The sequence below is a fragment of the Suricata suricatta genome, chromosome 4, assembly GCF_006229205.1.
Source record: "Suricata suricatta isolate VVHF042 chromosome 4, meerkat_22Aug2017_6uvM2_HiC, whole genome shotgun sequence".
In the NCBI taxonomy this organism is placed as follows: Eukaryota; Metazoa; Chordata; class Mammalia; order Carnivora; family Herpestidae; genus Suricata; species Suricata suricatta.
In genome coordinates this window covers 28,659,250-28,667,281 of record NC_043703.1, presented here as the reverse complement: position 1 = coordinate 28,667,281, position 8,032 = coordinate 28,659,250, and positions in this window count along the sequence as shown.

Here is an 8,032-nt window from a genome sequence, read left to right as displayed (position 1 = left end):
CTTTTGATTTGTTCATTTTAGCGACTCCGACCCGTGTGAGGTGGTATCTCAGTCAGGCAGAGAAGGATAGATACCATATGTTTGCATTCATAGCTCTAACAGGAGAGACCTGGCAGGGGACCATGGGGAGAGGAAGGGGGAAAGAGAGTGGGGGAGAGTGAGGGACACAGATCAAGGGAGACTACTGAATACTGAAAACGAACCATGGACTGAAGGGGGAGGGGGAGGGAGGGGGTGATGGTCATGGTGGGGGGCACTTGTGGGGAGAAGCACTGAGTGTTATATGGAAACCAATTTGACAATAAACAAAAAAATAAAAAAATAAATGACTAGTATACATAAAAAAAAAGTACACTTCTTGAAAATCTCATCTCATTGACTTTAATCTATGGACAAAAGAAAAGAAATCAGTTTAGGAGAGAATTATAAAACCAAGCAATTTGTTAGAGGAAAAAATTTTTTGAAAGGTTTCAGATGGTTGGATTATTTATCCAGAACTAGAGAAAATTTAGGACTGAAAGAAAAATTGCTTAAAATTATTTTAGAGAGTATTTTTTATAGATGTTTCACTCACTCAATATACATTATTTGGCCACGTGTACTAAGCGTACAATGGTGAATAAGGTAGACAAGAACCCTGCCCTTAAAAAGTTTTGCCTGTGAAAGCCTCCCATTCCCAATCAAGTAAGCTATGAATAAAGAAATCACAAATTGTGATAAGGGCTGTAAAGGAAGCATGCAAAGGGCTCAGATAGAAAATAGGAGAAAGAGTCCAATCGGAGAGTCTTTTCTTTTCAGTCTCAGCTAAAATGTCCACTTTAGAATGGGCATCACCTTTAGAGGAGGTAGCATTTAAACTGGGACCTGAGGGGCAGCTGGGTGGCTCAGTTGATTGAACATCTGACTTCAGCTCAGGTCATGATCTTGCAGTTCATGAGTCTGAGCTCTATGTTGGGCTCTCTACTGAAGCCTGTTTCAGATTTTGTGTCTCCCTCTCTCTCTGCCCCTCTTGCACTCTTTCTCTCTCTCAAAAATAAATAACCTTTGAAAAGAAGAATAAAGTACAAAAGTAAACTGAGATCTGAAAGGAGCTACACATGCAAAAGGTGGCAGGAGATGGTGGGGAGGAAGTGCTCGAAACTCTCTGTATGTGCAAAGGCCCTGGGACAGGAAAGTGGTTGGTTTTGGAGACCCATAGGACAACTACTGGGTCTAGATGATGGAAATCAAAAGGGCAAGTGACTCAAGATGTGGAAAGATAGGAAAATTCTATGTCATGCAGAAATCATATAGCTCATGTTAAAGACCTTTGGATATTATTTCAAACTCTCATAATGACAGTTTATTAAGGAGTTAAAGTAGTGACATGATCCAATATACATTTAAAATAGTACAATTTTATAAATATGGAAGTGGAGAGACCAATCAATAGACAGATACAATATCCAGATGACGACAGTTCTCTCCCCTACCCCTACCCCGCCGTACGTAGAGGCAAGGGAAAGAAGAGTTCATGCATTGGAGAGACACGGTGGAGTAGAACCCAGAGGTAGAACTTCCTACTGCACTGGGCATGAGGAGAAAGGAAAAGGAAGCAATCAACATTCTTTAGACTTACTGGGTGGCTGGTTGTACTCTTTGCATAATAGAGGTATACTGAGAGTGGTGGGGTGGAAAGCAGGTGTGGTAAGAAAATGAAGAGTTTTATTTTAGATATGGCAGGTTTTCCATGCAGAGATATCAAACAGGCTGTAGTAAAGAGAAATGTGAATGGGTGCCTGGATGGTTCAGTCTGTTAGGCATTTCAATTCTTGATTTTGGCTCAAGTCATGATCTCATGGTTTGTAAGTTCGAGCCCTGCATTGGGCTCTATGCTGATAGTGTGGCACCTGCTTGGAATTCTCCCTCTCTCTCTCTCTGCCCCTCTCCCACTTGCATTCTTTCTATCTCCTTCAAAATAAATAAATAAACTTTAAAAAATGGTTAAGATGGCAAATAAAAAAAGAGAACTGTGGAGCAGTGGCAGGGGTGGGGGCTGGGTTAATAACATAAATGTGGAAATCAGATGCTGCCTCAGTGCTGTGGAAATGGGTTTAATCAGGTACAAAGAGAAGGAGAGTGGGGGGCAAGACCAAGGCTCAAGAGAGCACAATAGAGGCTGAGTCAGGAGCCAGAGGAACTTAAGATGGGACAGTCAATGAAGCAGAATGGAAACCAGGGCAGGGGGCACAGGAGTCGCTGGGAGAGAGTTTAAAGGAGGGAAGGTGGTCAGTCATGCTGATTGCTTGTTAGAGGTCTCAAGCACAGAGTAAGAACTATTGAGTTTGACGACACTGAGGTTTGGGTGATCTTGACCCAGGTGTTTCAGTGGAATGGTAAGGCTGGAAGACCATTTGCATTAAATTGAGGAATTAAATGGGAAGGGAGGTCATGGAAGATAACCTTCTGTCCTACTCTCTTCAGACTCGACATGTTTGATGCATGGAATAATTTTATGACAGTCAAAATCAATTTCCTGTTTAAAAGAAAATGTGGACTCTCCTTCGAAAGCATTTTAAAGCTACTCAGCTCCTGGTGTATCTGGAATACTTAATGGAAAGTCCAGCTACCGATATGTATTATGTTATATGACCTAGAATTTAAAATTTGTCATCAGTTACTAATTGTAGAGTTTGCCGGCCTTACCCAAGTCATCTCACACAAAAATTTAAATCTGCATTTAAGTGATTATGAGCTGGTGAGGTTGGAAAAGATTCAGAGGCATATTCACCAGCTTCCAAGGAATTTGCATTTTAAGCTCAAGCTGCCACCTAATATTTATAGAAAGCAATTCTATAGTAATAGAATTACATACTTGCACATCCTTTAAAATAATTACAGGCTGCCTTCCAGCAATACTGTTTGTCCTCTATAGTTTAGTCTGGAGGGGAGGTGGACAGGGGGAGTGGGAGGGGCTACGCGGGTGATGGGCATTAAGGAAGCACTTGTGATGAGCACTGGGTGTTATGTGGAAGTGATGAATCACTAAGTTTTATACCTGAAACCAATATCACACCATATCTTAACTAACTGGAATTTAAATAAAAATTTGGAGAAAGAAAAATAATAAAATAATTACAGGCTGGGTTTTCCTTGTGGATGGCATCACCCATGCTGAAAACCTAGGATGGGGCGAATGGGTGGCCCAGCTGGTCACGTGACTAACTCTTGACTTTGGCTCAGGTTCTGATCTGATGGTTCATGGATTCGGCCCCGCATCACCACAGAGACTGCTTGGGATTCTTACTCTCTCTCTCTGCACTTCCCTTGCTTGTACGTGTTCTCCCTCTCTCTCTGTCTCTCTGTCTCAAAATAAATGAATAAACTGAAAAAAACAAACAAACCAAAAACCTAGAGTGTATCACTGACTCTTTTCCCTTTCATTCATCACTAGCTCCAGTTTATTTACCTTCTGTATATCTCTATAGTCCAGCTACATCTTTCCAGGACAATTACCCTCATCTAGGGCAAAATATAGCTTACCTAAATCACCTATGGTGTTTTAACTGGTTTTAGAACTTCACTTACACTCTCCTCCATTGTCCACAGTGCATCCATGATGCTCTTTCTAAATACACCTCCTGGATTAAAAGTCATTAATGTCTCCCCATTGCTACCCAGGTCAAATCTGAATCTCTTCAGCATATAAATCCTTTTCTGAAAAGGTTTTTGTTTTTCTTTAAACTCACCTGTCATTTTCTCCTTGCCTTCAGTGACACACACACACACACACACACACACATGCACACACCTTTTAGGAGGTCATATCCTCTTTCATCTCTATGCTGTACATGGTGTGTTCACTCCTGGAAGAACTTTCCCTGTTCTTGTCCTCTTCTGGCTAACTTCTACTCACTCTCAGACTTCTGCTTAAATGTCACTGACCCTAAGAAGCCTCCTTAAGTGCCATTGACTCTGGGCCCCTCTGTGCTTTACTGTCAGAGGTCTTACCAAACTCCACATTGTGGGATTGAGTTTTAGTCTGCTTACAGAAATAAATGAACAGCTGCACTTACTTCAAATTTATCACTTTGCTTTCTCCACAATCTTTTAAATGTGTACTGAAACAGCGGTGCCTGGGTGGCTCAGTTGGTTAAGCGTCCAGCTTCGGCTCAGGTCATGATCTCACAGTTCGTGGGTTCAAGCCCTGCATCAGGCTCTGTGCTGACAGCTCAGAGCCTGGAGCCTGCTTCAGATTCTGTGTCTCCCTTTCTCTCTGACCCTCCCCTGCTCGTGTTATCTCTCTCTGTTTCTCAGAAATAAATTAAAAAAAAATATGTACTGAAACAATGAGTCTCCAAACCTGACTATAGTATCAATATAAGCAATTGAATTAAAGCTTTCCTGGTCTGAAAGTGTACCAGGATTATGCTTACCCATGGATTCTTGGTTATACTATGTTTCAACCTATTGAAAAAATCATTTTTGTAGTACCACCTATAATGTATTGCTATGAAATTCAGTTTCAGCTACCCTTCATGGTTTTCTTTTTGTCCATTTCCTTTGCTTTGCTAAAAAGTTTAAACTTGCAAGAACTAATTTAGTAAGGCATTTGAATTTGCCTGTTTATTATATTAAATGTATATAGTTTTAAAATCTGCTTTGGATTTATTTGCTTAATAGGTTCATCAGTGTGACAAAATGCTTCTATATTTTGTATTTAGTAAACTGTTTATGCTTCTGTATAAACCCAAAGAACCCAGATACTCAGCATTATAATAAATATCACTGTGATTAAGAAGCATAAAAATTCTAACACATCCAGAATGTGTCCACCTGCTCCACTGTACTGCTATTCCATTTTTTAAAATTAATTTTTATATTTATTAAACCAGGATATGTACCTAGTTTACTGTAATAATGCTCATAATGAATAATAGATGCTTCCTGCTCCTACCTCAAATCCTGTGCTCTCATGAATGCCACACCCCTAAAATAATAACAATTTTTTCTCATTTTTTCATAGATGTTTCATATGTTTCAGTAGTTTTCCCTTCATACTTCAAAAGAATATATGCCTACTGCTGTTTCTTGATTTCTCAGTTGGATATTATTTATAGCCTTCCTATTTCTCTTTACTTTTTATTTTTAAAAAATTTTAATGTTTATTTTTGAGAAAGAGCGAGATAGAGAGAAAGAGGGGGCAAGCACAAATGGGGGAGGGGCAGAGAGAGAGAGGGAGACAGAGAATCTGAAGTAGGCTCCAGGCTCTGAGCTGTCAGCACAGAACCTGATGCAGGGCTTCAACTCATGAACCATGAGATCATGACCTGAGCCTAAGTCAGACGTTCTACCAACTAAGCCACCCAGGTGCCCCTCTCTTTACTTTTTAAAATGTGAAATATAATACATATACAGTAAAGGGCATAAGATATGTATACTTAAAGACATAATAAAGAACTTTCTGGCCCGAAATGTCAATACTGCTGAGGATGAGAAGCCTGGTGTAGAGCCCGACATTGTATGAATATATCCTTGAATTTGGCTCTTTAAATGACCACTGATGGAGTTCGAGTTTTTCTATTTTCTTATGGAAATAAAAAATACTTCAATGAATATTCTTGTACCTATTTACTGGTCATATAGCAATTTTTCTACAAGCAGAAATTTTAGTCCTAGGCTAGCTTATCTCCAACTTTCTTCGATGTTTCTCAATTGTCTTCCAAAGTAGAGATTAGATTTTTATCACAGAAAACTAAGATTTCCTTTTCTTGCATCATGACCATAATGTAGTATTTTCTGTCTCCCCTTTCTTCCAGCTTATTTATATTACAAATCTGGTCAAAACAAACTTCTATGTTTATTCTAGCAAAGAAAATTACTTAAATCCAAGTCATATGTCTGAATTTAAATATTTTTTTCTCTACAAGAAAAAACCTTTTGGGGGATATGGATTAAGAATTGCTTAATTACTTTTTGTTTGACTTTCCATGGAATCGTCATTCATTTATCCGTATGCTTCCCTGAAACTACAAAGTCCTGTAAATATGGTAAGATAGCAGTCAGTCTCTGTCCTGTTTTTTCCTTAGAGATATTTTTTCTTTGCTCTTCTGCTCTGAATCAGACTGACTGCCTTGTAGACGGGTTGAACATAAGCCACCCCTCCCTGCCATCGCCTTGAGAATCATTTTTGAGTCTTTCCTGTTCTGGACTCACCTGTTTCCTGGTTTTTTAAATTTCCTTCCTTAGTTTGCTTAAGCATCCTTTGGTAGAGTACCTTTACATTCTACTTTTCCTCAACTTCACCTTCAAAACTCTTTCATTATGTTTTATTTCTGTGAACCTATTTTCAACTACCCAAGGCACTTTCTTGATCTTTGAATGCTTCTTTTATTCATATGGAGCATTCTGTTTTTGCTTCTTGTTTCTTATTGCTCTGGGAAAATTTATTTTAATTTTCCTGAATTTTACTTGAGCTCTGTGCTTTTTCTGTGCCCTCTCCCCAGCTTGCTTGTTTGTTTCAGGTTCTGTCTTTAACTTCTGATGCTTTCCTAAAGTGTCTACTGGCCTTAGTCTGCTCATCCATATTGAGAAGTGTGGCAGATTGAAGCAGGGATACAGCTCATTTTGATGAGAACCCTCCTCACCCCTGTATTGATACCTATAGGTATTTTCTTGAGCTGGTTTTTTCCCCTGGAATAGAATCTTCAGTCTCTTGCCCGAGATGTCTAAGGCTGCTAGTTGGTCTTTTGGTTGCCTAGCGTGGGATGAGAGGTGAGTTCTGACTACCGTGAGAGGCAAGTGTTTCCTTAATCCTGATTCCAGTAAGAGACCTCATTTCCCCCTTCAGCAGGTCCTCGCTGTGACCACGTCCATGGATGATCTGGCATAACTCTCCGGAGAATAAGCCACATGTCTTTTAGCTGATTAGGGAACAACCACAGGCTAGAGATGGATGCTAGAGTCTAATCCTTTAGATTTTTAATCAATTCTTTTATTTCTGGCCTCACTTTAGACCCTTGCCTCCAAAGATACCTGCATTCCTGAGTCTCTTTTGAGATGGGAAACTTGGCACGCTGCTTCCCTGGCAGACATTTAGTAAAGAGAACTGGAATCTGAATGTGTTGTCCCGTACAATCTGGTGTTTGTCTTACACCATTCCAGTAATGTTTCTAGTCAGCTGGTGTCTGCCCTTTCATCTCTGTCCTCGTGGGTTTATACCATTTTTTACTATTTTTTTGTCATTTTAATGGAGTTTTTGGAACGATGAGGAAAAAAGCATATATGTTTAATACACTATTATTAACCCAAAGCTTTACCCTTCACTATGGCTAACGTGATATATCATACATATGATACATATAACATATATATAATAGATATTACTGAGTGAATAGGAGCTGAGGAAATAAGGATTGAGTGTCTTCACACATCACACACACGTGCAGAAGCTGCTTCGAGTGAAGTTATATCCCAAACAGAACTCATTCTGTCCTCAGAACTCTTTCCTTCTCTCCAGTTCAATTGCTGTTTCTCTTTTCCCTTATTACTCATCTATGTCAAGGGTCAGCACATTTTTTTTTCTATAAAGGCCATAAAGTAAGTATTTTAGCCTTTGTGGGCTATAGGGTTTCTGCTACAACCACCCAACTGTGCTGTTGCCGTGAAAGGCAACTACAGTCCATATGTAAACAAATGTGTGTGACTTCATTACAATAAAACTTACTTATAAATGCAGGCCAGAAGGCTGGATTTGACCCTGAGGCATAGTTTGCTGATATCCAATCAAAGTTCATGGTCCTTCCAGCCAGAACCCTCTAAACTGAGCTTTTTTTTCCATATAAACCTGGTCAGTATATCATGATGACTATCTTTTCAACACACCAGACCTGTTTCCAGCATCCCCACACATCTTTCTCAGACCCTCAGCTTTTTGACCTGTCAGCTGCAGGAGCTGTATTTCAGCCTCCCTGCTTTCTGCCTTCTGGTCCTCTGATCCATGCTCTATGCTACTTCCAAAGTAGTCTTACAAGCACAGAACTTATCTTGTTAT